The sequence below is a fragment of the Hordeum vulgare genome, chromosome 6H (genome assembly GCF_904849725.1).
Source record: "Hordeum vulgare subsp. vulgare chromosome 6H, MorexV3_pseudomolecules_assembly, whole genome shotgun sequence".
NCBI lineage: Eukaryota > Viridiplantae > Streptophyta > Magnoliopsida > Poales > Poaceae > Hordeum > Hordeum vulgare.
This window is the reverse complement of record NC_058523.1, coordinates 15025827-15033376: the sequence shown is the minus strand read 5'-3', so window position 1 is coordinate 15033376 and position 7550 is coordinate 15025827.

The following is a 7550-nucleotide window of genomic DNA, read 5'->3' as shown; positions in this document are numbered from 1 at the left end:
ATAGAGCTTTTTTGCACATTTTCAGTAGGTTCTTGACCTTTCGGAAGCCCTTAATAATTGTGTAAATATTGTAAAAATCCCACTTGATAGGTGCAAAAAATACAAGATTACCGTTAGCATAAAGCAAGGTGTGGATACACACCTGGTAGTCTCGCATCTGGTTCAGGCCCTTATTGATAGTGACCATGTCAAGTGGCTATTGCGAAATGTCAAATTGCCAGGACAAATATGATCCGTTCACCCTTTCAAAAACCCCTTCAAGAGTGATAGGTTCTACCGACACTCCATTAAATAACACTCTGGAGGTGGCGGTGCAGAGAAGCGTTGCGACCCAACTACGGAATTTGGGAGGGAAGCCTCTCCTCTAAGTGAAGGTCCAATCGTTAAAGTAAAACTTCAATAATTGATCGGTCTTATTTCAGAGAATGGAGTTTGCTTTGAAACTTAAACTCGTAGAGGAATTACGAATTAAACCATAAACCCGTAATCTTAATATTGAAATTCCAATCCCGGGTCTTTCTAATACTAGTGAATCTAGTCTTTTCTTGCTCAATGTTCATTGGCCTCGGCTTTCTGTCGTGCTCCATGGCTCACATCGATGATCCTAGATTCGATTCAACAGTTCTTTTGTTCAGTTTTATTTTCTTGATCTTAGTTGTGTTTTCATCAATGTTTGATTCAGCCTACTTATTTATATTACAACATTAAGTGCTCTGGCTCATTAACTACACGGAAAAGTCAATAAATGCCTCAATGTCGTAGAAGATGGGGATGTCTAGACTGTAAGGTTCTTGGGTAGAGAGGAGGGACACTAGAAGGGGGAGATGTAAACTTGAATAACGTGTGTAGTGGTTGTTGGTTTACAACTTTCACTTTGTCTAGGAATATGCCGCTATATTCAACGAATTCAATATGCAACTACCTACTATAAAAGGAGTATGTTTACCTAGAAGCAAATGAAATTTGTCTATTATAATCATAAATGTATGGATGGTGTTTATGCATATATTGTTGTGGTGGCTTGTACTTGAGCAGAGCGAGACAAACTGGCAGGAGTGGAGGAGACTTGTAGTTCTCACATAGTACTAGGTAGTGTTTGGTTCATCATGAGCATATAGTAATGTGGCATGTATGTCTAGATTTGTTTACATTTTTATTCCTTCCACTATGAGTATGGGATACCTCAGGATGATGATCTGTAAACGTAACGCTGAAAACATAAGCTTCCTTCATTATCGTATTGATGGGTACGGAAACTTTCCTAATCGACTTCATTCGCCCTTAATAATCTTTCCTTGTGGGTACTTTAACCACCAGTGAGCAAAAGAGATGATGTGCTACTCTTCTGAAGCGGGTCGTTAATAGAGCCTTATCAACCTCATGTACAACTTTTTAAGCTTAGAATGTTTTTTACGGTTTTCCTTTCCCATTTTTCTTGCTTGTTCCGATTTTCACTGAGATATGCTCATATTTTTTTTAATTTTTTAACGAAAACACAATATTAAATAAATATATTGAGTCTTAACATTTTGAATAGCGTTGAGGAAACAAACAACACAACAGCAACCGGTTCAACTTGATAGTAGCCAATGACATTTAAGCAACACTTTCAAGCTCATCACGAGGAAAACATTCTTCTAGAAAAGATCATTATATCCTCTTGTATGTTCATTTCGTCCGCATCGAGGGGTCCATCGAGGAGTCCCAATAAAAATGTTTCAGTTTTTTGTTGTTTATTAGAAATATAACCCTAAAGTAAATGTGTAGTAAACATAACCCTTTAGGCCCTTCCTAGTGATCCATTTCTAAGGTTGTCAAGTAGGCAAAAAAATCTTATGCGGCAAGGTAAGAGAGAGAGGGAGGGAGGGAGGGAGGGAGGGAGAGAGAGAGAGAGAGAGAGAGAGAGCTTGGCAACCTAGGATACCAAAAAGGAAACACAATGTACAGTCTACAACTAATTAAATAAAGTTAGCTTAGCAACAAGAAGCTAAGTAAACATGTGTTGGTGAATTTAGTTACTAATTAAGACCTTTCTTGCACTTAACACATCATCTAAGCAAATATGCTCTGGGAGAGGCCTTAGAAATATATCAATCTTCGAAATGTTGTGTGTTATGCAATAAAGAGGGTAGATAAGGCAACATAGGTATACATGCTTAACACTTCCAGTGTATTAAAAATTATGCCCTCACGACTTCACTGATAAAAGTACAGACTTGTGACAAAAAGGATTATTTTTTGCTATAGTGCATATGGAAGATTCAAAGTGTCAACAACTTCCCCATGTGCCCGTTTCCATTACCATTGATTTTGATCACGTACGGGGACTGACGTTGCCTTTAAAACCACCACATATAAAATTCCGGCCATATCCCCTGTGTAACTCAAGCTGGGTGTATGTAGTACCCACATATATTACAAGTATGGATTTGTGTAGCCATTTCTTAACTCCTACTCCAGCAATCAGTTAACTAATTAAACTACGACCCCATGATCATTATATGGTTCAAAAAACTATTATGCATGTGAGACATCGGGATTGTAAATTTCTTGCTTTGTCATCAGACTTGTTCAGAGCGACTTTGTCATCAGACATTGGGATTGCAACGTGGAACTTCTTCATCGATAATTTCTGACACATTTACTTGCTCAACAACACACAATGGCTTGCACGATACTTGCTGACACAGTTTGTCCGCAGTTACCTTTGGATACGTCTTGGCCACACAGGACAGGATGCAAGTGGGAGTGTCCAAACCTCTTTTTAACCGGGAAGGTACATTTTTATTTAGAAAAGGAGGAACACCCCTGGTCTGTGCATCTGGACGATGCATACAACCACTTTCTTAATTATTCATAAAGATCTTACAAAATAATACATCAGTAAGTCTGAAGTCACCATCTTAACAACATCTGTCGCTACTTCTGTCCAATTAATGAACGAGTGCCGATAGTGCAAGGCTAATACCAAACGGACCTAGCACCTAAGCCTAGCATCTAAAGTCGGAGAGCTTCTGGTCCCTCTCAAGAGAGCCACGAAAGAAGGTCAAGTTGTTTCCACTCACGCGCAGCTCTGCCATGTGGTGCATCGCCGGCTAAGCCATCACGTCCGAGCTCCAGGCGCAGCTCCTAGCGCCCCTTAACGGCAATGCAGAAGACGGCGGACAGCCTTGCCGAGCTTATAGCATGGCCGTTCATTTTGGCCATGGCCTTCGTGCATGGTCGTTGAGTTTAGAACGGCCGGCTAGACAAGGAAATAAAGGCTAGCTGGCTAGTTTACTTTGCTTCATACATAGTATATTGTAAGCTTAAATACTGTAGTTTTCAACACTTTTTTTTAATACTTTGTTGTCAAACAGGGCCGAAATTTATGTGAAATATCTTGACTAGTAAAATCTGTGGTGGGATTGCCTAGAACAAAACGAATGAGCGAAATATGTTTTTGAGTGAAATAATTTATTTAATACTGAAACATGATATTTGTGAAGATGAATGATTACATTTTCGAAAGAAACCTATTTCCAAAGAAATATGTGAAACAAACCTATATCACATTCCATATGTTAAAAAAATTGTGAAATCTGTGGACAAGCGAAATCTGTGTCGGTACTACTAAGAAAAAGACAAACTAGTGAATTGTGTTCTTCAGTGAAATTCTTTAATTGAAAAATGCAAAATGATATTTGTGAAGATAAGTGAAACTTGTTTCCTGAATTGAGTGAAATCGTTTTTTTAGCAAAGTAGATTTTTGGAAACTCGTTTATAATATTTTTAAGATTGGTGTTATTCGAAACATCTTCCCGCTACAAACTCAGATATATAAATTATTTCACTAATGAATATTTGGTTCAAAAGTTATGTGTCATTAAAACACCCACATGCAAAATAAAATGCAAGCCTCAGTTGCTTGACATAGAGTAGAATGTGTGTGCCGTCATGCGTCCACTTCTCTCACACTCTCGTTGTCCGACGAAAGATGGAACATAGTTCATGCATGTATTGGCTTAGTATTCCCTTCATGTGGCAGAAAATTTAGTTTCTGCAGATGGCCACAACACCAATCTCAAGGCAGGCTGGACACTGGATTTCCTTCCGCTATGTACCCTCTACGAATTTTGTTACACTATGGTGGAAGCGTGCTCTATGCAGTGCCTCAACCAACCTAGAGAGGGCCTACATAGTCATGTACACGGGGCATCCTCGGTCCTGGGCTTGTGGGCTATCCGACTTAGCCCACAAGCCCACAAGCCTAGTATGGGATAGCCCCCATGCCTAGCACCTAGTGAATCTTTGGCACTAGCGCACGATCTCAACCTTGAATCTATTTGCGTGACGTCTGATTATCTGGAGGTAGTAGCAAATATTCAGTCCGGAGTTTCACGCCGATATGCCATAATACTACGTGAGCTCAATCAACAACGAAACTAATTCCGACTTTCGAGCTCTCAGCATGGTTCATGAGAAGTGCCAACACAGAGGAGAAGCTCAGTCTTTGGCCAAAGCGACTTCCTCTCATCCTTCCGTGCGTCATGTGTGGCTAGCTGTATTGCCCAACATCATCTATATCCCTTTGAACATTGATTATTAATAAATGATGTAGCTCCTCAAAAGAAAGTAGGAACTAATAGAACCCATGCATTTAATATTTTAATATGTCATTTTGATATGTAATTATCTAGTATTAAAAAAGATGAAATACCACAAAGAACATATACCCGGTCAGAGGCGGAAGTAGCGACGACAAGGTAACTAGAATTCCTCACCGTCACAATACATTACAACTACTTGGTGGGTAAAATAAGTATGTTTACTTCTAATAAATATATGGAGTTTTTATGTGTATGTTCTTGTGCCGAATCCTGGATTCAAAGTCTATTTTGTGACCTTGAAAAAAAAAAACAAGCATGCTATGACTTGGTACAATAGATATGGTGGCGACAAGTGTTATGATCTGCGAAACGAGACGCAATACAACAAAGTAAAAAAGTAGTACAGTTTCATAGTGTATAAAAACGGTAGCTTTAAACTGCAGCCCGTTTACAATGGTAACATTTCGGTCGTATCTATATACACTAGTTGCATGTAGCCCCTATACAAACCCCTTGCATATCCCCTCACTCATATGACAGAAGAAAAAAGGAGCAAGATATGCTAGAAATTCCAATAGAAATGCTAGATTTGACATATTCAGTTACCCCACTCAAGTTACCTTGCGTAGGAATAGAAGATGTCAGGAATAGATATCGCTTGGTTAGGTGATTCGTTCTTCAAGATAGCCAAACTCGTAGTGCTCAAACAAATTAAGCAATGCCTTCTGGTGAGTTGGCACCGACATTTTCTTATTGATCAACGGAAATGTCAAGATGTGAATGTTGGACCCATAATTCACGACCATGAAGCACTTCAATTTATAATTCGGTTACACGTATAGTTTTCACTATTAGTGAGATTTTGATGAAATTCACTGAATTTCATTCATTTGAGCAGTCACTAAAATAATTACCGTTCGGCCAATATATTTCAGTACTTTCAGTAGTAAACATGAATAATAAAAGTTTTTGGAATTAATTTTTTTTTTCAAATACTCAATTGCATTAAAGTATATATTTCGGACTTTGGACCGAAACACAAACTTAAATCACTAAAATTCACTGAGGTGATTTCCGTTGGTGCTGAAAGTTTCCTCAAACTGGAAATCAAAACATTATATATACGAAGGGTATTTTATTTTAATTTGAGAGCAACCAGCTTGACTTCTACTTTTTCACCAAAAAAGAAAAGAATTGACCAGTTTATAAAGAAGATGTGCCGAAAACGGATACATCGGTGACACATGCACACACCAGCCCCGAGGTTGCGCACCAACTCAGCCAACCACACATCCACCCAAGTGAGAAGAGAGGACGCCCCACAACACAAGGCCGGGTTACCGAGCTGTCGCTGTGTCGTCTACAACATTATTGAGGCCACACAACAACCTAATTGATGGTTCTGCCACCATAATGACCAGAGCTTACACCCTCACACAAGTGAATACTGCAGCTGCCGCTCCAACTTTCACAGCGGCCTCAAGGTCACTAGTCAATCTAGTAGTTTGTTCTACCGCCCAAGTGATCGAAGCCAACAAAACAGGCAGAAGATTTCTAGAGTTGTCATTCGACTTCCACACTGACCCTAAGTTTCCGCACTCACATATTCGGCGATGAAGCTAACAAAGAGGCAATAATCATGAAGGACTAATGACAGACCCGACATCCAAGACATTGGCCTCGAGGAAGAGTCGACGGCAAATTCCACCGAACGCCGCTCCAAAAAAATGGCAAAGCTTGGTGTTTTGCCAGGAAAGCCCGAGACCGACAATGGTGTAGAAGGTTAAGGGGTTCTACGATGGCGCCTCCAATGACGGAACAACGTCTGAGACTCTCTAGACGTAGTCATCGATCGAGGTCGAGCTAGATCTCACAAGAGTTCACCGAACCTACAATCATAATGGTGAGCCCAGTCACACACCACCAATAGCGGCCAAGAACGCTATGCACCTCCGACCCTCCAACCAACACATACATGGCTAGCAACATCACCAAGGCCCTTCACGTCTCCATGACAGCCCTGCTCGTATCCCAAGTTCAGAACCGTCGTGCTGCCATATCCTCCATTCTCATTGTTGCAGAAATTGTTGGAAATATGCCCTAGAGGCAATAATAAAATGGTTATCATTATATTTCCTTGTTCATGATAATTGTCTATTGTTGATGCTATAATTGTATTAACCGGAAACTGTAATACATGTGTGAATACATAGACCACGATATGTCCCTAGTGAGCCTCTAGTTGACTAGCTCGTTGATCAATAGATGGTCGTGGTTTCCTGACCATGGACATTGGATGTCATCGATAAGGGGATCACATCATTAGGAGAATGATGTGCTGGACGAGACTCAATCCTAAGCATATCACAACATCGTGTAGTTCGTCTGCTAGAGCTTTTCTAATGTTGAGTATCATTTCTTTAGACCATGAGATTGTGCAACTCCCGGATACCGTAGGAATGCTTTGGGTGTATCAAACGTCACAACGTAACTGAGTGGTTATAAAGGTGCACTGCAGGTATCTCCAAAAGTGTCAGTTGGGTTGGTACGAATCGAGACTGGGATTTGTCACTCCGTGTGATGGAGAGGTATCTCTGGGCCCACTCAGTAATACATCATCATAATAAGCTCAATGTGACTAAGGAGTTAGCCACGGGATCATGTGTTACGGAACGAGTAAAGAGACTTTCCGGTAACGAGATTGAACAAGGTATAGGGATATCGACGATTCAATCTCGGGCAAGTAGCATACCGATGACGAAGGGAATTGTATACGGGATTGAGTGAATCCTTGACATCGTGGTTCATCCGATGAGATCACCATGGAACATGTGGGAGCCAATATGGGTATCCAGGTCACACTGTTGGTTATTGGCCGGAGAGGTGTCTCTGTCATGTCAGCATGGTTCCCGAACCCGTAGGGTCTATAAACTTAAGGTTCCGTGACACTAGAGTTGTAAT